The sequence below is a fragment of the Miniopterus natalensis genome, chromosome 2 (genome assembly GCF_054644295.1).
Source record: "Miniopterus natalensis isolate mMinNat1 chromosome 2, mMinNat1.hap1, whole genome shotgun sequence".
Lineage (NCBI taxonomy): Eukaryota > Metazoa > Chordata > Mammalia > Chiroptera > Miniopteridae > Miniopterus > Miniopterus natalensis.
Window position 1 is genome coordinate 132,985,813 of NC_142082.1, and position 25,849 is coordinate 133,011,661.

Here is a 25,849-nt window from a genome sequence, read left to right on the forward strand (position 1 = left end):
ATTCTGAAAGCAATGAAAGTCGTGTACTCGAACCACGGGGTCCTTAGAGGAGTGACTTCCCGGCAGGCCATGATCTTAGGATGCTCTCATTCCTGCCTCTCCCTCTAGGTCCTATGCCTCTTCTCAGCAACCTACGTGCTCTGGTCCTCCTTGAAGTCTGCCCCCACTCCCTTCCCCTCCCCTGTCTCCCCTCAGGTTGTGGCTGCTGCCTCTGAAGCCTGGAAGACCAACTCCCTCAGGCAGTCAAGGCATTCACCTTGATTTTACAGCCATGCATGGCTTAGCAACAGGGATACATTCTGAGAAATGTGTTGTTGGGTGATTTCATTGTTGTGTGAACATCACGGAGCACACTTACACACCTAGAGGGGATGGCCTACTACGCACGAGGCTGTACAGTGTGATCTTATAGACCACCTCACATCTGTGGTCCGACGTTGACCGAAACGTCATTATGTGGCTCGTGACTGTACCTCCACTTCCAAAGCAGGTAGAGTCTGAAGGAGGCTCCGTTCCCCCGAGTAGAGCGCCTCTTCCCAGCCTCGCCACTGAAGATCTTGGAGGCCAAAGGGAGGGTGAGCTGCCAAGGCGGCAGTATTTGGGGTTTGAAGGCGGATGTTTTTGAAGGTCTGTTTATATTTAAAGACTATGTGGATTTCCAGTCTGCCCTGTAGGGTATCTGTTTCAACATACAGTTTTGCATAAGACGCCGTGCTTATCCCACGGCCTCCATTCCCTAGCGTCGCTTCAGGGTCCTGGCAAAAGACAGACTCCAGTTTAGAGTCAGAGTCAACTGAGTGAAGAAATGAAAGGGAACCAGTCAGGAGTGGTGAGGCCCAAGAAGGTGCTTCCCACCCCAGGCCTGCAGGGACCAGGAGCAAATGCTGCAGCAGAGCCAGGAGGCTGGGGCCACAGGGGAGGGCTCCTGGGCAGGAGCTTCGGGAGAGAATAGGAAGAAATACTCTTGACTTTTCTCTTCCCGCCCTCCATCCCTTGCCAGGGCTTCTCAAGGGATGAGCACAGCTGGGAGCCAGGTGACAGGTGGCCCAGGGAGTGCAGGTCATAGAAGTCAGATGGCCGGGGCACAGGCACAGGCCACCACTGCATCTCTGGGGTGGGGCAAGCAAAGGAGAACCAGCACATCCGCTGCCCCTTTTTTCTTAAAAACAGGAACTCTCGGTCTTCAGGGACCTTTGACACACATGCTGAGGAGCCAGTTTCTGGGCCTTTGTTCTGTACGGATCTCAAACTTTTGGGGAGACAGATGAGCAAATAAAGAGGCAATTCCCTCCTGTTCTGAGTAGCACTGAATTCATGTGCACCTTCTGTCTCATGCCTATGTCCGTGTCCTTTGAAATGAGTTTGCTTTCCTAGCCCTTCCAGGGACCAAGGTGGTGACTGAGGGCCTTGTTTCCTGGGACAGACCCACCCCTCATTCCAGGTGACCCCAGACTCAGAAGGTAACCCAACTCTGTCCTAGAATGTCTTTAAGTTTGTTTGTTCCTTTTATAGACACAACTTCTCCCCAATGCCTTTTTCTCATTTTGGAACATGGTTTTCTTCAAAGCTCTAAGCTCCATCACTGAGCCCCCCACTGGGCCAACCAGGCCTCCTCACCCGACTTCCCAGAAGCTCCGCCCCTGTCCGGCACCTGCCAGTCCTGAGTATTCATCTTCTGGACTCTTGCTTTTATTTTTAAAGTGCCAATTTCTCGACCAGATCTTTATTTCTTCACCTATAAAAATGGTGGTAGGCATTGTAGTAAATCTCTAAAATTTCTGGCATTCTAACAATTACCCTATGAGGAGTGACACTCTTGGACAGTGAAGTGGTGTTATAAAGGTGGTTCTTTTGGTTATTTTAACTTTCTTGGAGTCACTTTTTGAAATTTTAGTGTAACTGAGGTTCCCATGTTTCTAAGTGTCTGTAAAAGCATAATGTTTTACATGTTATTTCCAATCATTTAAAAAGCCTTATATCTTTATTAAAGCTGTAAAAGCCCCAGAAGAAAACATTGTCCTATGACAAAATAGCATCTCTAAAACCTAATGAGCTTAAGCTTAATTACATTTTTAATCTCCTGGCCCCAGCATCCGGATATGAATTTGGGCTGTTATGGCTGATTGGTTGGGTTTGCAGTTCACTTATGGGTCATGTGTCATAGAGAAATCTAAGAGAACTATGAGTTAGTATCTGAATGCACCGTCCAAAGGGTAACTCAGAGGACATTTATTCATTAGGGTGCTCTTTTCAGCCCTTGTATAAACAATAGAAATTTCATATTATCTTATATAGGATCTTTGCCTAGTTTATATACTCATACTATAAGTACTTGAGTTTACAAAAATATTCAGTTATTCCCAAGAAACAGCAATTTAGTGAATTTCGATTGGACCTGTGTAAACATAGGTCTACAATGGACAAGCAGTCATGAATTGAGGGCTCAATTTAAACAAATGAGTTAAACTGACAGAGGGTTCTGGCAACAGGGTTCTTATTAATTAAGTGCTAATTTTTGTTCTTTGTTGCCAGATATTGGCTCCCACATGTTTACTTTAAATCTTGACAGTTTTGAAAGTAAAAGCAAATCTTTGCTGTAGGTCCCACTACCCCATGATTAGTCACACGGGGGGGGGGGGGGGGGGAGCTTTGTGCCGGTTTAATACGGAAGCTACCTGTGGTCATGAACTATTTGCTAAGCCACTTCGCTGTGACTCTTCTGATTCACCAGTAGGTGCATTTGTGCCAGGGGTTGAATCCAGGCGAAGCCTGACGCTGTATGTGGCTGCCTGGTGTGTGAGTCAGAGACCACCCTCAGTGTAGGATGGTCCACAGTGATGCGAGGTCACTTGTCCCCAGCCTGGGACAGACTTCCTCTTCTCCCCTCAGCCCAGGTAACCAGCCCTGGAGGTGCATGCGGTAACTGCTTAATGCAAGCCAATTGTTTCATTTTTCCCAGGCAAAGGCAGCCAGCTCGACGCCTAGGGGATCATAAGGGACTGGGGAAGAACCAGATGGTGGGCAGCTTTCCACTTCCAGCACAAATGAACTGGTGGCATGCAAATGTCATGCAAAGCAGTATGCAAACTCTCACCCGTTGTGTTGAGTCATTCGCTCCTTAGGGCTCCGCCTGATTCTTCAGCTTAAGAAGATGGTCTGACTCCATTTTAGACGATAATTTCATTTTGTTTCTAGAGCTACGGCACTGAGCAGGCAAAGCCATTACTACTTATTTCAAACAGTGTCTGAAGGTTTGGCAGCTGAGGCTAGGTGAACTCATTCACATTAGAGAGACCATTTAATATTTGTGAAACTCACAATCTTGCTCTCGCCAGATTTACAGTAACAGCAGGAATAAGACAGCTAATAAGTGTTAGGCACACGTTAAATGCTGTAACAGAATCGTGTTTAATTCTCTCAGCAGTGTAGTGAGAAGCAGGCAATGCTAATATCACATACGTATACTGAGACTCAGTGAGCTGAAGTGATTTGCCCGGTGTCCCAGACTGTGAGGGAGCAGGGCCAACGTCCAGCTCCAGGCTGAAATCGGAGCACCACGTGCTCAGCCTGCGCCCTGCACAGTGGGGCTTCGCATCCATGCCAGTTTTTGTTTTGTTTTGTTTTTCACTTCTAACATCTCTAAAATCAAGTTTCTAGTGAAACTTTTCCTTCCCTGTTTGTATGTAAAATAATGGCATTCCTTATAATCAGTGGCTTCCTTGATTTCACTTAAAATAGTTTGTGGGGTGTAGTGAGTGGGGGTTGCACTAGAAACTATTTTAAATACATTGTAGTAATGAAGCTTATCTAAGCTGTGGGTGGCCCAGTTCATTCATTGATGATATAGGGAATGATGTTTCCTCAAAGTGAGGGCTGCCGTCCCCTTCCAAAGGTGCCAGTATTCTATGAGACCGTTTTAAATTTTGTGTTTTCATTTTGATGGCCATCTGTTGGAAATAACAGAAACATTTTATGGCTCTCCTGAATGACTGTCCTATACATGATCACTGCCACAAATTCAGACCCCCATTTTGTCGTGTTTACAGTTTCTTTGGCCGCAGGGTCTTTTCGACTTTTGAAAAAAGGGCACAGGCTCTGGGAGCACAGGGCCATCTTCCCGTTCTTGAAGGTCAGGAAAAGGGCACGGAGGTCGAATGTGTTCATGAAGCAGCTTTGGGTAGCAGGAGTGGACAGCCAACCTACAGGTTGTCCTTTAAACAAAGCCCTAAGTCCAGCCAGGTTGGGTTTCATTCATTTCTCTTTCCCTCATTTTAATTTTCCACAGTTATTCCTCCATTTAAGTTAAAGCGCTCTAGTCATTCAGAGGTGTATTCCTCTGGCAAGTCCGAATTTTCCTGAGGATAGGAGTTAGGTGTAAAATAAGACACACGTTTCTAAATTCAGAACCAGGTAAACATCTGTGGTGTCTTCTCTCTCAGACGTCTCCCCTTTACAAGGGATAAGATAATGAAACATGATGCAACTGTCTACGTGAATGTAAAGAACTATTTGTTCCTTTTTATGTTCATGGACATAAGCGGCCAGTATAGAACCTTCCGGAAACTGCTCGTTGCGCATCAGTGGTTCGTCCTTCCACACCTGCCAGCGAGCTGCTGCTTTGATAGTAACCTTCCCTTGCATTCAGAAGTATAATTGATCTTCCAGTGACTACATTAAGTCCAGCACACCTCTCACTTTCTTTGAAAGAAACCAAAATTAAGCACCATTCTCTACAAAGAAAGTTGAATCACTATTTCTACCTTTTTTCTGCATGATCCCCATATTTTTAGTATATATTTTCCTATCCCTTAGCTATACCAATAACTTGTAGAAGGGTTAGAAAAAAAGAAAACATTAGTACCAGTGGATCACAAATATATGCAAAGACATAGAGACCATGTGTCAATTCAAAAGTCTTTTCCTATCAAGCCACTCGCTGTCTACGCAAAGGGCACCTAACTGGCCCTTTCCTCTCTGGACTTCCTCCCTGCCTCCTCCCCTTGGATTTTTTTCCCCAAACCTCTCCCTGATATCCCTTGCCCTGAGTCAGTGGTTCTCAAAGTGCGACACCCAAACCAGCAACAGTAGCAACTAGGAACTTGTTAGAAAAGTAAATTCTAGGCCTCTACCCCAAATCTACTAAATCAAGCCCAGGGGTGGGCCAGCGATCTGTGTTTTATTTTAGCAAGCCTTTTTGGTGATGCTGATGTAAGTAAGAAACACTGCTCTTGGGTCTGCCCTGGGCATCTGAGAGGGTCCTGAAGGAGCCTCAGGGTTTAAAAGTTACAGTTGTTCCTGGCCCGAGGCTAAAGTGGCACACTCCGAATACTATCAAGCGCCCTGCATCGGGGGAGCCTCTAGGGCAGCGTTTCCCCTAATGCTTTCTGACGCTGCTCCCTGAGGTGGGAGGGCACCTGCACTACTCTCAGCTGGCTGTGGATTCCTTTTTGCCAGCCCGATACTCTGGAACATAGGTCCTTGTCCTGGAAAAGTGGTAAGGATTTCTTGCATGACCCAGTTTCTTATCTCAGATTCCCACTGACTGCTGGGTCGTTCTGAAGCCCCTATCCCAGCTGACAGCAGGCGATGATTTCCTTATCGGAAATGGGGGAGGCATGACTCTGTGTGGACTTTTGGTCTCTTATGGTTGGGCCCCTGAGACAGTGGAACTTTGGCTGTGGTTCCCCCATCCCAACCAAGTTACACTTCTTACAATTTCCCTTTGCTCCTAGCCCACTGAGGGGCTGGACTGGGAAGTCTCACGGAGCTCGTAGAAGTGGAATACTTGCACTTGCGAACACAGGCATGAGATTGTCCTGATAGTGACATTATGTGTCCTTGGTTGCTGAGGTAGGATGAAACAGGGAGTCCATGTCAGGCCACACCAGGATTTTCAGGTCCCAATCTTGCAATTTGCTGATGATATGAAACCAAGTAAGGTGAACTAACAAGATTGAAAAAGACCTTTAGTGCCTGGGAAGGTGGGCTGAACTTAATCAGGGGAAGCTTAGTCACAGTCAAGGTGAAGTGTAATATCTGAGAAAACAAAACCAAACCAAAAAAATACTGCCAGGATAGGGGATTTTAAACTTACCGATGCCCCCTCCTTTTTTTTGAATGGCTTCATTTTTTAAAAACTGTACTTAAGTGGACAGTGAATTCCGCTTGGCCAGTGGTGTGGTGTAGACACCAGAACCTAATGTAACCCTGGAGGCCGCCGCATTTGAGGAACAGCGTGAATAATAGCGAACGGTTTCGGCCGGTTTGCTCTGTCTCAAGTGCCGTTTCTAATTTCTAGGGCTTTACATGAGTAACCTAATTAATCCTCACACTGACCTTTTTGGGGAAGTACTGTCATTAATCTGATTTTACACGTGAAGTCCCTTTCTGAGTGACACAGTTCAACACACGCACGACTGAGCAGGATCCTTCCACAGAGAGACCAGCATAGTGGAGAGGTTTGGAACCACGTTTGAATGGATGCTGAAAACGCAAGCAAATCAGAGTTTTTTCCAGTCACGGGGAAAAAATAACGTGTGTGGTTATAAAAGAGATTTTTGGGTATTTGCAGACATGGGAGTGGTAAGGCTTGCTGTTCATGAATATGGCAAAGAGGTGACAGCTACAGGAGGGCAGAGTAGTGACCAAGAGCAGGGACTCATACTGTCTGGGTTGATCTTGGCTCTGCCACTGTTAGTTGTGTGGGACCTCGGGCCAATCTCATGTTTGCAGGGCCTCAGTATTGTCATCTGTAAATGGAGATGGTTAGATGGGCAGATGTGTGGAAAGCTCTTAGCACGGGGCTAGGGCCACAGCAGCCGCTCAGAATGAGTTCACTGCTGTTCTTGTTGTGCTCAGTGCAGGCTCCTCGAGAGCTGTGGGTACCCGGTGGGAACTGCCCAGAGACGCGGCGAGCTGCTGTGGAAAATAGTGGGTTTGCTCCTCAGGAAAATATTTATGCATCAACTGTATTACCACCTAGCAAGAATATTCTACTAAGTAATTTGACTTTTCAAGGTCCCCATGAAGCACCATATCTACCATTTTAGGAGACTATTAAAAATATTGTGACTATTTTTATTTTTTCTTATGAGTTGAATGACCTCCCAGTTGTATATGGAAAGGCACAAGTGTTTCTGCTGTACAGTGGTATCTCGGGTAGGCTAAGTGTGGAAACAGAAGACCCCACGTTCACTGGACTAGAGAAGCATGTCTCTCCCAGGCTTGTGGGAACCTAGGATGAAGGAAGGTCTTCCACCTTTAACACTTGGCTTCCAAGGTCTCTGAGGGCGCTCTATCCAGTCAGCTGGAAGGGAACTAGAAGACAGAGAGCTCAGGAAGTTTCATGGCCCCCCGGGAGAAGCACACAGCACCTCTGCAGGCTCCCCATTGGCTGGAGTCAGGCACGTCCTGAGGAGCCAGGAAGGCTGCTGGGGAATGTAGTAGTGGTCGACATAAGTGTCCAAACCTGTAGAAAATGTTTGTAAGAGTTTATTTGAATCAGACAGAAGACATGCCTGGAAGTGAGACCTCAGCAGACTGAGAAAACGCTCTAGAGGACAGCCTGCAGTTTCTTTTGTACATTTGGAATTAAGGAGGGAGTGTGAGGAAGATTACATGGAGGCGTGGGAGAAAGTGGGTGGGGTTGGGGGGGGGGGAGGTCTCTATGATTGGATTACAAGATATTTAACAAGATTATGTGCTCCCTTGAGGGTAGTTATGTCTCCAAAAGGTCTGAAAAGAGGATTACTCTGGCATTTCTGAGGAATGCTAACCTAGAGGCACAAGAACTATGCACAGGGCTGGCTTAAGGCAAAGAGAAACTTTGTACTAAAGAAGGTATAGGCCTGGGGCATGACTACCCACCACGACCTGCCCAGTTAGGAATTTATGATCAGATTGCCCTGTGAGGTTACTTTTCAGTCAGATTTATTACAGAGCCCCTTTTTGTCCACATAGGCCAAATTGTGTCCCCAGGCCTAAGGGACAAAGTTTCCGCCATCATTGGGCATTGAGAAAGGTATTCACACTAGGTTCAGGGAGTGATGGGGTCTCTATTCATTGTCACATTTCCCCCCCTTGAGCTGAGGGAGCTACCACAGTATCTTTTTTAAAGCCCAAACACCATGACCTGTTTTGTTTCTTTATCTCTGTCACTGTTAGTTCTATAAGAGGTATAGTAAGTTCGGCTTAGATGGTCAGAGATGGTGAAAAAATAGCCGTCTCACTATGATCCACTTTTATCTTGGAGAAAAACACATATGATAATGAAAAAGCCTACAAGTAAACAGCATGCCAAATATTTGTCTGTTTAAAGTCCATCATGGAAACTAATTTTCATTTAATGTGAAAGAAGAAAGGTGTTATTAAGTAGGTTATGAATATACTGATGTTTTATGACTTTATCATTTTCTTAAAACTAATTTTTTGATCTCAGTTTTTGTTCTTTTGAGATTATTTTTAAATTGTAGTTATGTTGAGATTTTTTTAAATGGCATACACAGTTCAGTTTAATAATTTAAACTGACCAGTTTAATTTAATAGTTTAGCCTCTTATCTACTCTCAAACTGTAGTTCTTCGGACTATTTTTTATTTACGCACACTTCCTCTTTTTGAGGTCATCCTTAATAGAGTCAAAATTATTACTGTAGACAAATCGTTAATAAATATGTCTCAATCCATCTTAAGTTAATTTATGTTAAACTTATATGAGTCATTGTGCATGGATTATACTGTCAGAGCCCCCCAGTGAAGGTAAGATGTGTGCTGACTAATATGCAGGAGGAGCAGGATTCAACAAATATTTCGATGCTAGCCCTGAGCCAGGCCTGTGCTGGGGACACATGGTGGGTGAATGAGGCAGACACTCCTCTGTTTCCATTCCCAGTGCCATGTGATGGACAAATGCAGGGTTTGGGGAAACAGAGAATCACTGGGCTTTAGTGAATGAAGGGGAAACTCCACGTGTAAGTGTGTTCTTTGGCTTCTGGAATGACTGGTGGTACACTACACCAGCAAGTCTCCTTCTCAGGTCAACATCTCTTGCTACAGAGTCTTGTGGCTTGACCCCCTTACTTTGTTTTCTACAGAGTCACTGCTGTGGTTGTGAGGATCACTGGAAAAACTTGGTTGGCACTGGGGGTCATTTAGTGGTACAGCTATTTTTGGTGGGACCCTACTTGTTTTTGTGAGCTCTGAGCCTCAGGGAACCATCATCAGTGGAAAAGGTCTGTCTGGTTTCAGGGCGGGAGCTGCTATTCGCTGAGTGGTCCTCATTGCTGTGCGTATGTGGTTATCAGGTGCTTAGTTTGCTCTGGGGAGTTAACTGCACAAGATGAGCGTTTAACCTTCAACTTGACCCTCATTTGTCTGAGCAAGTCGACAAACCCTCCAGGATCAAGGTGGTGTAGCTATTAGTAGCAAGAAACAAGGAAGGGAGATGTCAGCCCCTGGAAGTGAGCAGCGTTTTGGGTGGTATAGCATAGTGAAATGGGGTGAGCCGGAGGTGCTGGAGTTCAGAAAGCTGCCCTCTCACCTCTGCAGAAACCCTCAGCTTCCCCATGTGTGTAAGAGCTGTCCACTCCTCAGGATCGGGGTGCGGATTAGAGGAAATGAGCACGCAGGCCATGGACAGAGTGTGGCATGGGACCATTCCTTCACGTACTCACCCTCACGCCAGGCACTGTCGCAGGCACCCTAAACATACCCCCTGCCCTCGCTGAGCTTACACACGAATCAGCACAACCAACAATAAGCAAGGCAAGTAAGCGAAACGTTGACTATGCTAGATGGTGATGATGGCTAGAGAGAAAGATAGGACAAGGGAAGGGCTCAGTAGTCTTGGGTGGGTTGAAATTTCAGATGGAGAACCAAAGAAGGCATCCCTGAGGAGGTGGCCTTTGAGTAAAGGTCTGAAGGAGATAAGGCCAGAGCCAAGCAGCTCTCTGGGGGAGTGTGTGCTGGCATACCAAACAGCAAACGCCTTGAGCCAGGCATGTGCTTGTAGTGTTGAGGACCGAAGAGAAATGGACAGTCAAGACAGTGGTGCAGTGACGCCAGAGAGGTGCAAGCAGAGCCCAGGCAGTCTCTGGAGCAGCCGGTGCCGCCGTGATGACGGCCATGGCCGCCAGGTCCTCTCTGCATTAGCCCTTCTCTCTTGCTTGACTCTACAAATAACGGAGTGGGCTCCCCAGTTCCAGTTCTAAAGCCTTCATTCCATCTTGTGCACGAAACCCTAAGGATTTCTGTAAATTTATGAACAGTTGGATCTATATAAGCCTTTAAAGACTTGTATAGAATGGTTTATACACCTACAAGATGGTTTATACATCTTGTAGAATGGTTTATATACCTTTTTTAAAGCAACGGGTCTGTTATTTGTCTGTTTCCTGGAAGACTCTTGTGCAGTTTCTCAGCACATGAGAACAGATGTGGGTGAGTGCTCACGCCAGCTCCCTTTTCCAGTGACCTGCTCCAGAGACGCCAAACTTGCTTCCACATCAGAATCACCTGGGGGATTTGTCCCTTTTTTATTTGCTTGCCTTTCAACATTTTATTATGAAAATTCAAAACATACAGAAAAGTCGAGAGACAATGCACTCTATATACCCACTTCTTAAATTCTGTAGTTACCATATTAATATTTTAACCACCTGTCTATCCATCTACCAGTCTCTCTGTTGATCTAGTGCAGACATCTGTGGACCTACCTGGGGTATTAAAAAATTGTCAGGCCCCTATTCTCAGGCTCACTCAGAATCATTGAAGGTGGGCTGGAAGTCTTTACTTTAAAGCACTCCAGTGATTCTGGTGTAACTCCTGGTCTGGCCCAAATCCCCTTTGGTGTTGATGAGGAAAACGAGGCCCAGAGAAATCAACTTTCTCGAGTTCCCCCTGGAAGCCGGTGGCAGGCCAGAACCGGAATCCAGGGTGTCACCCACTTTTGCTCTTCACTTCCCAAGATTTAGCTCAGTGTCTACTTAGCAACATCAGCTCTTTCTTAGACTTGTATAAAATGGTTTATACACCTACAAGATGGTTTATACATCTTGTAGAATGGTTTATATACCTGCTGCTCTGCTCTTCCTACCCATTGGAGGTTTGCTGAGCATTCCCTGTCTTGGGAATTTGTGGAGAAGACTTCGTTTTCTCCTTGGTTGAAATTATTTATTTTTTATTTATTTATTTATTTATTTATTTATTTATTTATTTATTTATTTATTATTTTTTAAAATATATCTTTATTGATTTCAGAGAGAGGAAGGGAGAGGGAGAGAGGGAGATAGAAACATCAATGATGAGAGAGTCATTGATCAGCTGCAGCCCGCAACCTGGGCATGTGCCCTGACCGGGAATCGAACCCTGATCGCCTGGATCCTAGGTCGATGCTTAACCACTGAGCCACGCCCAGCCGGGCTCCTTGGTTGAAATTTTTAAACACTACGGACATAAAACAGTGTGTGTAAGTATAGAACTCTAAAGCACAGAAATGAAGGTTTTCGGAGTGCAGAGGTCTGATGTCGCCCTTAGTTGCCTCAGTGAGATAGAGGAGGAGCACTGGGCTGGGAGATAAACTCCAACCCTGTGCCAAACTGCAGACTGTAGGCTATTCCTGTCATTCACTGAGCCTCCGTTCCCTGCTTTGAAAATAAGCAGAGTTACCAAGATCTTGTGAACCTCGGGATGTTGTACACCTGAAATCTGGTGACCACTAAATGACATGCAGCCGAGACTGGCCTGGCCTGCTCAGCCTCCTGCATCCTGAGGCCTCGATCCATTTTCCTCCCTTGTCTCATTGGCTTAGATCCCAAAAGATAGGTACGATGCCCCAAACCATGAGCCCAGAGATTTCAGTTGCCATTGGTGCCAGCTCTGATGAGAGCCTGTGCTGCAGGGTTTCCCCAGATCTGAGCCTCCTGGGAAGAGGAGCCCACCTGAAAGCTGCCGGGCGGTGCAGCACTGACCCTCTCTTCCTCCGAGCCTCAGAGGCCCTTTCTGCTGGCTCTGTCACCTGGATATTAAGGGTAGGCATTTTTCATAGCTCAGCCCATCTCTCATTCAGAACTGGCAGCTCACAGGTCAGTGGCTGTGCGTGCATCTGACCAGTGGGCACCAGTTTCCCCTCAGCATTGCATCCTGCCCTGCCAACGAGAAGCAACTCTCTTACCCCTGTGTTTAAAACACTGCCTACCTGCAGCACCGACTACTGCTACCACTAGTAAGCACTGCCACTACTAGGACTGCCATGACCAGTGCCACTGCTGCTAGTAGTACTGCCCCTAGCACCGCCACCACCACGGGTATTATCACTAGTACTACCATTACCACTAGGACTGCTGCTCCCGCCACTGCCACCTGCCCCTCCGTGGGCTGCCCCGGTGACGGGGCTCGGGGCAGCCCACTGCTTACTTACCCTCTACTGCCTCACCGCCCCCCCCCCCAGGCTCTCTTGACTCATCTCTCTGGTACCTACCCAAGTGGAAGTGGCCCCCCAGACCCCTGCTTTAAGGTTTTGGTGCCTCGCAGTCTCAGGAGCAGTTGCATTCCTTCCCCTTGAGCGGGGGAGGGCTTCTTTTCGGGCCACGGCTCAGCATGGTTTTGATTCAGGTCAGCTTCGTACCTCAGCGTGATGTCGCTGCTGTTTGACTCGGTAATCGTTTGTGTTAACCCAGGATTTATGTGGGTTATTAAAAAGAATAATGTGAAATAAAGAATGAGGTACAAATCTAAAACAAAATTTCCAGAGTGGCTGAGGGAAACCCTTAGCTCAAGTGCTCACGTGGCTCTCTGGGTGGAGGACTGTCAGGACACAGAATGGGGTGGTGACCGAGAGGGTGCACTTGGAACTCCTGCGGCCTGAGTTTGAATTCTAGCTGTACAACTTGCAGCGTGACTTTGGGTAAGGTAGAGGATCTTGCTCAGACCCAGTTTGCTCATCTATCTGATTAAAATAATAATAGCCTCTTGTGGGGAACTGTTCTATTAATCAAAACAGCACATGTAAGATAATTATCCTGTTTGTCTGGTACATAGTAAGCACATGGTAATATATGTTAGCTGTTGTCTGTATTAAAATAGAAAGTAGGGAAGACTAGGCATTGACTAAAAGTACAGGCTTTAAACCCAAGCATCCTGGGTTTGAAGTACAGCTCCAACACTTACTGTGTGACCTTGATCAAGTTACTTAACCATTCTGTGTGCCAGTTACTTTATCTGTAAAATAGTCATTGTGAGGCTTAAATGAGTTAATTAAAAAATATTTGCATGTCCACTGTGTGCCAGATGCTGTTCTGGGAACTAGAAACTTAGTTAATAATGGAGACAAAAAGCTCTGTCCAAATGGAGCTTGCAATTCTGGGGGGCCGGGGGCAGGGCTGGTAATCAATAAAATAAAGAAGTAAAACATATAATACATGTTAAAGCATAGAACATGACATGCTGATGGAATGCATTTGAAGTGTTTAGACAAGTGTCTACTATACTGAAAGCACTTAATAAATGTTATTAATATTTATTATTGCTGCTGTTACTACTAATACTATAGTTTGCACTTTAATATAGCTTAGTTTATAATAAAAATGTGATGCAAGGTAAATAAGCTTTGCATTACAGTGTAGCTGACCTGTATGAAAGGGCTGCATTAGCTTTGAGGCTGATGTGAAGTGTGTGCTTTTAACTTAGAGAATATTCCTGAGCTGTTTCGGGACTCCAGGGTGGAGCAAACTCATTTTAGCCAATAGTGCTGCCAAATACTAGTTCTGGCCTCTTACCCGAGTAGGTCTGGACAACATGCCGAAGTGAAGCCAGCAACACTCTGGTGTTGGTGGAGGGCTGCATACAGTTGACAATTAACTTCAGGTGCTTTGGGGGCATGCTAGGCAGCTCTAATGTGATTTTTGTTTTGTTTTTTACCTAATGTTTTGGCAAGCAGTGGGTGTCTCAGTAACACAGAGAAAATCCCTTTTCAGCAAAGCCCTTTCAAAAGCCTCCAGGCATGTGACAAACAAGGTTTTTTTCTTTTTCTTGCAAGACTTGGCTGTGAAGTCAAGGTCATGCTTCCCAGGGAGCTCGGGCACAAGAAGCCCTCAGTCAGGCTGCTGGGTCCAGAGCCTGCCTGACCCTTGCACCAGGCTGGGCTTGGCCGCCCGGCGCTTGGCCGCTTTTCTCTTGCAGAGGCAGCCCAGGTGATAAGGAGCCTTTTGAAGCTGCAGAATGGGAACTCATTCCCAACTGTGGGCCACCAGGCCTGCCTGCAAAAATTGGATTCATGCAATTAATTTTCATGCAGATTCATCTTTCCATTGCTCCCCCTCCCTCCCTCCCACACCCTAGAAGCAAAAGTTTTGGCTCTTTTCTGTGACAAAGTTTATGAATAGTTTGTTCTCTCCTCTCTCAGTCACGTTCTTTGTGGATCTGAACTGGCACATCATAACCATCATTCTCAATATTTCAAGGACATATGGTCCTTCTTCCAAATGGGCTGCTCCAGTTCTCACTGATAATAGGTCATCTAAAAAATGGCTAGACTATACTAGTTACTTTTCAGATCCTTCTTTTAAACAAAATAATGTCACAAAGACCTTGTATATAAAACAGATAAGAACTCTTGTGGTAGGGCAAGTTATAGAGTGGTTAATAGCACAGATTCTAGAGACAGCCTAGCTGGGTTCTGGTCCTGGCTCTATCACTTGTCATAGTGCTGTGTGACCTTGAACGAAGTACCCAACCTCTCTGCGCCTTTGTTCCCTTATCAGTGAAAGGGGTATAATAAGAGACTTTATCTATAATAAGGTTGGTAGAAGGATTATAAGTGTGTAAGATACTAAGTGCAGTTTCTGGAATATAATAAATGCTCAATAAATGTTTGGGTACTTTTTTTTTACTATAACAGTAATAATAATAATTATTAGTATCATTATTATCCCCCATCAGTAGTCCCTTAGGGTTTTCCATGGAGTTGTTAAAACCACGGTACATTTCAGCATCATGCTTTTCACATGGTGCTTTGTCTCCAGAAAGCATTGAGTAAATATCAAATACAAGAGACCCAACAAACCAGTCTTCGTGCTGGGCTCTAGAAGGGATGCTTAGCTTGTGAACAGTCTCTCAAACAGTCTAAGGTAGTTCAGGCCACAGGACTGGTTTTATTGGTGACCAGGCAACTGCACCCTCTCGCCCTCTGCTTGAGGACTGAGTGATGCCCCTGGGGATGCCGTGTCAGACCTCTTCTGCATGTCCCATGAACTTGGGCTCTGCATACACCCTTCTTACCCCTGAATAGTGTGGGTCTGAAGGTCAGAGCCTTTTGGCATGCCAGTGCCAAAAAGGAAGAGCTAGACATTGCCCTTCTGTGGGGCCACTGTGCTTCCTCTGGTAGATATTTAATCATCTGATGCCAGAGCATTAATTACTGTCTTACTACATTACCAGCAGGCAGCTTTCTGGTCGACCCAACATTTCTACAACTCTCAGGCTTACCATGCTGGGAATTGCCCAGCGGTGCTAGGAGGAGAAGCAGCACTCACAGGTTTCCTAACATGTCTGTGCATAATGTGTGGAGTACTTGAGAGTGTATGGTAGGCTGTTAAAAGAACTATGTCCCAGGTTAGGCCTCAGAAATCAGGCAATGGGCTTCAAAAGCCGGACAGACCCCAGCTATCTTTTCTTTTATCACCTGGCATTCACCGATGTTCACACCCGGTTATACTTAGCTTCAGGGATATGCCGATTTCTTCCACCAGGAGATCAGCATTCCCTGGCTCCACTTCTCTCCTCCCCTTCCCTGCAATACAGTTTCCTTCCCCCTCTCACTCTGCCGGATGGAGGAGCTGGCTAGCTGCTCTCCAAACACTTCTCCTCCAGGGCACCGTGGCTGCTGTCCTTAGCTTTCTGTGCAGTTAGCTGTGGCTGATCTGAGTTTCAGCCAGGGCTGTGAGCCACTTCTCAGGCCTGACCCATAAAAACCTCCTATACACTGTGATGGTTTAATTGAGTCCCCCCAAAAGATATGTCCAAGTCCTAACCCTCTCACCTGTGAATGTGACCTTATTTGGAAACAGGGCCTTTGCTGATGTCATTAAGATGGAGTCATACTGGGTTAGGTTGGGCCCCACATCCAGTGACTGGTGTTCCTGTAGGAAGGCCCTGTGAAGACAGAGAAGACACGGGGAGGATGACATGTGAAAGTGGAGGCCCAGGTTGGGGTTAAGCTAACAGAAGTCAAGGAACACCAAGGACGCCAGAACCACCAGGAGCTAGGAAGAGGCAACGAAGGATTCTCCCCCAGAGACGGCAGAGAGAGCATGACCCCACTCACACCTGGATTTCAGACCTGTAACCACCAGAACTGTAAGAGAGTAGGTTCTTGTTGTTTGAGGTTACTGGGTTTGTGATAATTTAAGCCAATTCTTGGGCACTGTTACGCGCACCGTCCTCTCTTTCTACCCTGTTCTGCCCACGAGAGGTTACCTCACCAAACCAAGGTGGGCTCCTCAGAAGTGCAGGCTGAAGCCGGGGGAGCTCCGAGCACCTCATTGCCTATGCCCCCCCCAACCCTCCCAAGCTAATGACTTTATGGTTCATATGTGAAGTAAATGTGTATTACACTAAAGCCACTGACACTTATAGGGTCTATCTATTGCACAGGCTAGTATTACTTTACTTTAGGGAAAGGCCAGGAGTTGGGGATTGGATGGTAGTTTCATTTTGGACCCTGAGAATAAACTGATCATGGTTGTCTCGGTGCCGCCTGCCAGGATGCATTGTGACTGCTTCTAGGAAACTTACGAGCCTTACAGCATGTTTGGGGTTTTTTTTGGTATTAACTTGATTCCTTGTTTCCTCTGATCTTCCTTCGTTTTCGACGTGTATTTTTTATTTTATGTTGTGTGTATTTGTGTAAACTCCCCTTAAATCCTTTCTGGAGCAAGGTAAAGTCTGAATAAATAAGATGTCCTGCAAACCGTTTTATGCTTAAAATTTCCAAAACTAAAGGAGTTTTCTTTTCCCCAACGGTGCCCTTTCCCCAGTTCCCAGTTTTGTTTTAAGGTGCCGCCAACACCCCATTACTGTAAACTAGAAACGGAGGGTAACTCACGGGGCTTGCTCTTTCTCCTTCCCCTTCTCCCCTCCCATGTCTACCCCCAGCTCCTGTCAGCAGCCAGCAGCCTTTTGTAGTCTCCATGTGGGAGCCTTACAGGGATCCCCCTGTTTTGCTGGTTCCCATTCATTCGCTAAAATGCTGGTGGCCACACGCCTGCCCTGTTTAAAGCCTTTCAGTGACCTCTCCCCTTGGGGGCCAGGTCCGGACTCCTTAGCTTTCTTTGTCCCCTCTCCCTGCTTGATCTCCCGTCACTCATCCTCCCGCCTCACGCCCTGGAAGTACCAGCCCACATGCACCGCCTGGAACCACGCTGTCCTCCGTGCCCTGTCGTGATAGCAGCTCCCCGGGGTGTCTTGTAGACGACTTCTGCATCCTTTCTTCCTCGAGGTCTTCCCTGTCCCTTCCCTGCCCACTGGTGCCCCTCTGGGTGCCAGAGGCCCAGGGACGCCTTTCCTGTGCTGTTGTGTCGCTTTCCACACCGCCGCGTGATGAGCATCTCTCCCGCTCTCCCCTAATGGGCCGGAGCTGATTGGAGGCAGGAATCAAATCTTATCTCTGTTCCCCTCACAGCTCTCCCAGAGGCAGGCTCAGCCCTGCCTAGGCTCTTCAGAAAATTGTAAGTAGGATTGTTTTTTGAAAAACCATGACAACGTTGATACCACTGTGGGCTTTATAATATTCTTTAAAGGATCCTGGGCAAGTAGGTGCCCTTACTCTAGGGGTGACCCTAAATGGTGGTGCCCAGGGCCCTGGAATCTGAAAGTGATGGCAGTTGTGGGAGACACCCCCTCGTGCTCCCCAGCACGTAGAGGCACCTTATAAACACACCTCCTCCACCCCAAATCCCACTGCATCAGACCCACGCCCTGTTGGTTCTGACTGCAGGTGACATCAGGAGCACGTCACTTCTCGTGGTCTCCATGGCCCTCCTTTGGGCAGGACTGGCATATCTCCCTTAAACTTCATCAGCAGACTCATGTTCCTTCTTTAGCTCTGTCCTCTCAGACCACTTTCCACACACAGTAATCTTTGTAAAAGATCGAATCTCTGCTCTAAGCCCTTTGGAGCTTATTGTTGATTTTGTTTGGACTCATGCCTGCCAGGTCCTTGTACTGGTCCCTGCCCCTCTCCAGCCCCCCAAGCCTGTCTCGTTTTCCTCACTGACCCTTTGTCCCGCTCTCTGCACACGCCAAGCGTGCTCCTGCCGTGGAGTCTTGGCATGGCCGTTGCTTCTGCCTGAACTGCTCTCTCCCTGGCTTCCCACATGGCTGCCCGCGGCCAGTCCTTCAGGCCTCATTGTGCCCTCCTGGCCTCCCTGTCTGAAGCGTCCCAGCACCTCCCACACAGACCACTGCTTTCCCAAGCTGTGAGCTCCGTGCAGTAGAGACGGCTCTCCTGGGTTCCCTGCCAGAGCCCAGTGCCTGGCATGAGGTGGACACTCCAGAATATTTGCTGAAAGAAAGGAAGCAAGGGAGAGGAAGAAAGGTCTTGGAAGTTCTCATTTGATCCGTAAAAGTGGTGTTACTGAGGCTCCCATTACACTGCAGCTCACATGGGTTTAGGTTTAGTCAGTTGTTTGTGGTGAAAATTTTCAAGCTGCTTTGGAGGCTGCGCCGTCGATATGTACAGAGTGTTTTTGTTCAGTTTAGCTGTTCCTGGCAGTTGAGACAGATTCGCTTCAGATCGGTGGTTTGGCTCTGTCTAGCGTCTGCAGCCACGATCGCCTCTTGCTAATTTAGGGCACACCTAGATTTCTAGCACGTGTGTTCCCCTCTCGGCAATGTAGGACATGAGCCAGGGGACTTGGCTGTCCCCAGATGGTGCCTCTCAACACACCGGCTCCAGAGTAAGTGAGCTCTCTGGGTGCAGACTCTCTCATTTCTTCTGGGTCACTCCCATTTGTTCTCATTTCACTATTTTTGTCCCTGGTAATTGTCTGGAGGGAAATTCACCGGAGTCCAACATTTTCAGTGTTATTGGATTTTACGAAGGAGAGAAGAGAAGGTGGTCGGTCAGCCCTGGGGTGGGGCAGGAACCCAGTGCAGGCAGAAAAGGTGGCGGCTGGATGAAGGTGGGAATCGGGACTGGGGAGAATCCTGACCTTTGTCAGTGGGTGTACCTAAGTGCTCAGAAACAGCCGGGAGCTTCGGAGGGAAGTGATGGTCTACCAGGAGCAGGAGGAAGCGTAGCATTGAGGAAGGAACCCCAAGGTGAGCGTTAGGACATGGGCCTCAGTCTGGCCTGACCGCTGACCTCCCTGGATCTTGGTTTCGAAATGATTAAGTTAATAGGATTTCTATGCACCACTAGTGAATCTTTAATCCGAAATGAGTTCTGGAGTCACATTAGTGATTTCAACCTTCTGTATTTGACAAGTATTCTCTCTATAAGTTTCCCCAGAGAGAGGGGGAGTTGAGGAAGACTTGGAGTCACCAGAGGTTGTAGCCAGTTATGTGCTTTCAAAGGCTTTATTGAGTTATGAATAATTAGACTCACGGCTGAAAAACATCCGCCACATGTGAAGCAGGTGACCTGAAATCAGGTCCCAACCCCCTGTGTTTGCTCTGCCGGGACTGACGGGCACTCACATTCATCTCCGCACCATACCACACAGTGATGCTTAAGGTTTTTGTATAGCGCAGTCCGACTGGCGTGTGGATAGAACATAATCTTTAACCTGAGATTCAGTGTTCAGCACTCAGAACTACTCTAGGTCTTTTGGCCACTTTTATCACTTTTTATAGAAAAAGTGATTTTTCAGTCATCCTTTATGCCAAAGAGAAATCCACTCAGCTGCCAGAAAATTCCTGACTATGTGAGATCTCTCTTGGGTCAGAACCCTTTCTTTCCTCTGCAGTGTAAAGGTATCAGTAAAAAGTAGCCAGTGAGGGGGAAAAAGATTATAATTGTGTGGGCAGAAAGATAAGAAGTTTGAAGCTTGGGCCACGCTTCCATCCCTTGCTGAGGTAGAGCAAACTGAGATTCGGGCAAGACGCTAAGGGTTTTTTTGGTTTAACTGTCCCAGTGATTTCTCCCACGTTCACTCTCCGATGAATATGCATTGTAGATCGTTTTTAAATTCCTTAGACTTCAGAAACTGGTGAGACGATTTAAACTACAAATAAACATATACATCATATAAGTGCAGAAACCCCACACATGCGGGGCCTCCCTTTGGCGAGAACGCTGTAGGCACCGATGACTCACGCTCAGATCGTTTTCACCTGTGAGGTTCATGTGAACTCTTGACGCCATCAGGCCTCAAGGCAAAAATAGATGCCCTTCAAAGACTCCTGTAGCTTCCAAGAATTATTCATGTGGAAACCAAATGAAGATGTTGCCTCTCATGAAAGAGTTCTCACAACTACAACGAAAGGCTGCGTGATCCCAGCCAAAGGCGAGAAAGTGTGAACTTTTTCCTCTGTGACTGCAGGACCCTGACTGCAATTAGGGAGCATTACTCGAGGGCTCTGGCACAGTTTTAAGCACTTGGCTTCAAGCACCACCGTTTGGCCTTTTGAACAGCAGACTCACGTTTCAGATGATAACAAATGTCTCTGTCAGTGCTCCTCTAAAGCTTGTCAGCCTCCCTCCTAACCTGCACCAGGCGAGGACAGGAGGGTTTGCTGGGGAAAGCCTCCATCCCAGTCCCTCCTCCGAGAGGCCCTTGTGAGTGGGACCAGCCCACGGGAGCAGGGCCATTGTGCGCTAAGAGCCTCTTGTTCTGTGGAGTGAGACTTGCTGGCGGATGCTCAGAATTCGAAATGTAAACGTGAATGGGTCCTTAGAAATTGGGACACAGAAACGAGGGATTTGATGGACTGTGTTTCTCTGGAGTGTTTGTGGAGTGGTGTTAGGGTAGGGAGTGCCTCTTCAACAGGGTTGTTATACGAACAAACTTAACAACTTGAACCTTGCCCCCAGGAAAAAGCATTTGGAAATGGTGTGTCTATGATGATGCATTTTTGGTGGATTTACTAGAGTGTATTTTCTTCCAGTGAATTTACCTCTTTATTAACTTTTTTCTTCATGTCTGTGTGACATTAAGGGTGAACTGGTTTGTCTTTATTTTACAGCCTGAGGAAAAATTAAACTCTAAGTAACTAGTTTGTGTAGAGCTTAAGATTTTTAAATTCACCTGGATACCTTTATTTTTTCAATGTATTAGCCCACAGTATAAATATTTCCTATCCATTCTTGGGTTGAAAATGGGGATATTATTCCTACCATTTCATGGAAGTTTCTACTTTGGGCAGCACTAACCCCAGCAAAAACTGAAGTGGTTTATCTATCAAAGGTCACTCTCCTGATTTTGTTGGTGATGTTCTTCCTCTTTTCCTGTCCCATACCTTGTGTACTAAGATAATTCCGATTCATAACTGAACCTTCCAGAGCCTGAGGGAGAGAGGCTGAGGCATCGCACACGGGCAGTGGAAATGACTCAGTTGCCAACATACTTGAAGATTCAGACAGTGCCCAGCAGCTGCCCTTTGGCCACAGGCCTCCCTCCTGGGCCTTGTCTGTGAGGTTGCTTTTTCTGGTCGCCCACCCTCTCCCCAACCTCATTTTCCAGCTGGACCAGTGATGATGACATTGAGCACTCCCTGTAAGCTCTGGAGAAAGGAGAGTTTTCTTCTTTGAGTCCTTGGAAATATGCTTTAGCTTTGGTCAAGTCTTGACTGACATCAGTGCCACCTCTCCAGCCAGCTTCACTAGGTGCAAGTGGTTCGTGGTTAGAAATCCTGATTTTTCTCCCTCATCGTTGCAGTTCCTGGTAGAGCTTATAATGTGGGTGTTTAGCCTTTCAGGTGCCGTCATCTTTTTTGTCAGTCAGCTTCTCTAAGAATCAACTGCCCCCCCTCATCTTCTCCCCTCTATTATTATTATTTTTATATTTCTCAATTAAAACTCTTCACCTCTTCATAGCCACGTTCCCTTTGCCTCCAGCTCTCCATAGTCTCTGGCTTGAACCTCTCTTTGAGTATGACACAAAGGAATTTATTTTGTATATTTAATGTACATGTTTATTTCATGAAACATTTGTAAAAACAAACAAAAAAACCCAGAAAACAAAACTTTTTACTATTACATAAGCAGGATATGTTACTTGTGTACAGTTAGGAAAAACACACAAATAAGATTAAGAAAAGAACGGCATATTTCCACCAGCCAGAGGTGATCGTACACTCTTCCACTTGACAGTCCCTCAGATATTAAAAGGTACCTATTGCAACCCTCCACAAACCTTCTCTTCAGAATGCACATCCCTGGTCTCCTTGACATTCTTCAGAGCTGGAGGGACCCCCTCAGCATTCAAGTCTCTGGCCGGTTCTCATGAAATTTTCCTCTTCACACATGGCACCACTCAGAACTGAACTGACCCACGGGTTGTAGTGCTGATGGCGACCCCGTCCCCTTGTAAATATAGCACCTTTAGCCCACTCTCACCTTCCCGACAGCCATGCCACAGAGCCGAATCACGACTGTCTGATGGGCTGAAACTCTTAAATTCTGTGGACATTTCAACCATTTTTAGTTTGCTTATTTTTACTTATCCTAAGTCCTTCATTGTCAACCAAAAGATCATGAAAGATTTTCTTGGTTTCTGAATTCCAAATAGATATTCTACCTGTGGCATTTCTTTTACTGGGACCTAAGAAGGGATGGGGGAAGAAGGGTTAGAAATGACAGGATTTACTTTCTTAGAGGACTTGGAAGACCACCGGGGACCGGCGCTTCCCTTTATTAGTCCTCACAAGCCGTTTCTTTAATGACCTATTCTAGAACCTTGCTCCAGATTGATATCCTTAGTTACAGAATCGGTTGTCTCCCTTGTTGAAAACTGGACCCTATGTGATTTGCTCTCTCCAGTCTCCGGGCACACGTCTTCTTCATCGCCGCTCCCCCCGGTTCCTGACAGCACTGTGACAGCCTCATTTTCAAGGACTTTCAGGGCCCGAGATGTGTGTGTTCTGTGGAAGCCAGAGGACTCGATCCCATTTATCACAGCAGATTCTCTTCTGGAATCTTTTCATCTGTCTGGGGCCTTAGTTTGTTTGGTTTCTTTTTTAACTCATGGTCACTTTCCCTTGTCCATCTGAAATAAAATAGTACATTCTCAGCTTTGTCATCTATCAGTGTTACATGGTTTTTCTCAGGCAGCTAATTAGTCTCTTCCTCAGTCACTTCAATTTTTCAACTATCACTAAAGAAGGTCATTTCTGTTGTCTTCACCGTGTTCCGTAAGTATAAACCTGTTCTTGGCGTTAGCCTTCTGAACGCTTTTGATAGGTTGGTGGTACTCTCTATCCATGGCCTTCCCGTCAGAAGAAATGGGATCTTCAGTTAACCCCATACTAACAGTCCGGGTGTATGCAGAATGGGAGAAACGTAAAGTCCAGTATACATTCCTTCAGCTGTAAATGTCAGAAAGGTTCCCGCATGTGGAATGAGGTCTATTAGGGAAGCTGTAAATATCAGCAGCATTTTGCAGGATTGGTTTAAAACCCAACCTGGTTTCTGGAAGGTGCGGGGAGGCATCAAAAGCAGCACAGCCGGGATGTGGAAACTCTGATTCTTAAGTCCTGCTCTGGACCCTGCCTCCCAACCCCCAAAAGTTAAACAGAGAACTATATGGACAGCGGATGTGGCAGATGAACACATTTTATAAGTAACAAATTTTGGCCGTAAGTCCCAGGGCAGTCCCTCGGCAGTCCCTCTATCAGCCAGGCTGGAATACATCAAAGTCTTTTGTTTAAGCTCGAATCAGATCCAGCGCTTAGGACCAGAGCAGCCTATTTGCCTCCTTCTCCAAGTCCTGGTGATGAGGGAAAGTCATTCCAGAGAAGCGGCAAATACAAAAATAAAATGAGAACCAAAGTAAGAAAGCACCCAAGCTTCCATTCAGCACCAGTTGAAGGCAGAGTAGCAGGCGCACGTCCTGAGCATTCTGACCTGCCAGCTATTTAAGAGAAGAGCCAGAGTGAAGAAAACCAAAGAGGGGGGAGAGAGGGAGAAGGAGCTGAGCTTTCTTCCAGGCAGCTCAGTCTCCAACTCTGCAGCTTTGTAAATGAAGTGCGTTTCAGGAAAGAAAATGGAATCAGAGAAATGCGTGCTGTGGCCTTTTCCCAAGAGAGACTAGCCCTGATTTCTCACCTCACCAGGCTTCTGGGAGTAGGGGGTGGGGCTCCCAGAAGTGAAGCTCACAGTGTCCCTAGGACAGAGGTGGGGAACATTTTTTCTGCCAAGGGCCATTTGGATATTTATAACATCATTCTTGGGCCATACAGAATTACCAACTTAAAAATTAGCCTGCTATGTTTGGTTAAATATTTAATTAACTTACCCCTAATGTGATGGCTGGAACTGCTTCTCTTTGGTGAGGCCTTGGCAGGGCCAGACCAAATGATTTCTCCAGCAGTAACCTTTTTGCAGGATGTTCCTCACCCCTGCCCTAGGCTATAACTTGTTCTAGGGAATCCATCCTGAATCTAAGCCACATGATTAGAAAAGTGAATGTTAAAAGCTGTTCCTCCCTTGGTCAGATTTGGGAATGATCGCACAGATACTTAGTGTTGGAGACCAACAATACATATTAGTAGATTAAAAGCTCAGAAAAGTCCCATGACAGAGAAGAGTGTTTCCCAAACCCTTTGAGCATGAATTTTTTGGGTGGTTTCCTATGATCACTCAGAAGAGTGTTCCATGGGAAATGTTATAGGGGCCAACTTTAATTAATTCATTGATTTATTCTGTGATGAGAGTTCAGCAGGTAGATGAAGGAATGAACCCATCTTTCCACCTTCTCACTTAATATTGATTCCTACCTTTTCTATTTACATTCCCTAGAACACTTGTTTCAATTTCACAGTTTTAACTGTAATAGAAACATAATTCTCAGTCCATTTTTCTTTTCTTTTTTTTAAATATGTTTTTATTGATTTTTAAGTGGGGGGAGACATTGAGAAACATTGATCTGTTGCCTCCCGTATGCATCCAACAGAGATTTGAACCTGCAACCCAGGTACGTGCCCTGACTGGGAGTTGAACCTGCAGCCTTTTTTTGGTGTACAGGACGGCGCTCCAGCCTACTGAGTCACCTGGCTAGGGCAAGCTATTGTCTCATTTTTCACATGGGGAAAATTGAGTCTTAGAGTGGCTGATTACACTAATTCATAGCTTGAACTGGACTCCAAGCCTGATCACTTTCCAGTACACATCACCTGGCTCCCAAAACCCAGCTAATGGTTATGTTCAGTGCATGAGAGGTGGGCTTCCCAAGCCTTTGTTACGTAAGGAACTGACATGGGGTCACCGTCAGCAGGTAGAGGCAGAGAGGGCTTACAGGTAAGGCATCCAGCCTGTAACCTAACCCTGGGCCACAAGAAAGGCCACCTGCCCTGCCAGGTGCAGTTATGTAGCTTATTTTGAGCAGGGGCTGTGGCGAGCAGGATGCCCTGTTTACTTACACAGTATAGGCTGCAAGGCCTCCTCAATACATTTTACAATTTAGAACGAATTGTGTATAGATTCAGCTTTGTTTTCACACAGCAGATGTAATTCCTGATTTATAGCATCATAAAGAAACAGCAGCAAAGGCTGCCTCAAGACTCTTGGCAGGCAAATATAGACAAGGCTCCCTCGTGTCCTTTTGAAGAATTCCAGGGGTGGGGACCCACGGGCTTCGGTCAGTGTGTAAAGGGAAGATCAGGAAATTCTTTGGCCGTTTCCAACCATGCAATCTCTCT

At 46.4% G+C, this 25,849-nt stretch overlaps 1 protein-coding gene across 1 annotated transcript in view; it reads left to right on the forward strand.

The window, feature by feature from the left end:
- Positions 1–25,849, forward strand: part of PPM1H (protein phosphatase, Mg2+/Mn2+ dependent 1H) — a 234,592-nt gene that overhangs the window by 123,294 nt on the left and 85,449 nt on the right. The window lies entirely within an intron of this gene.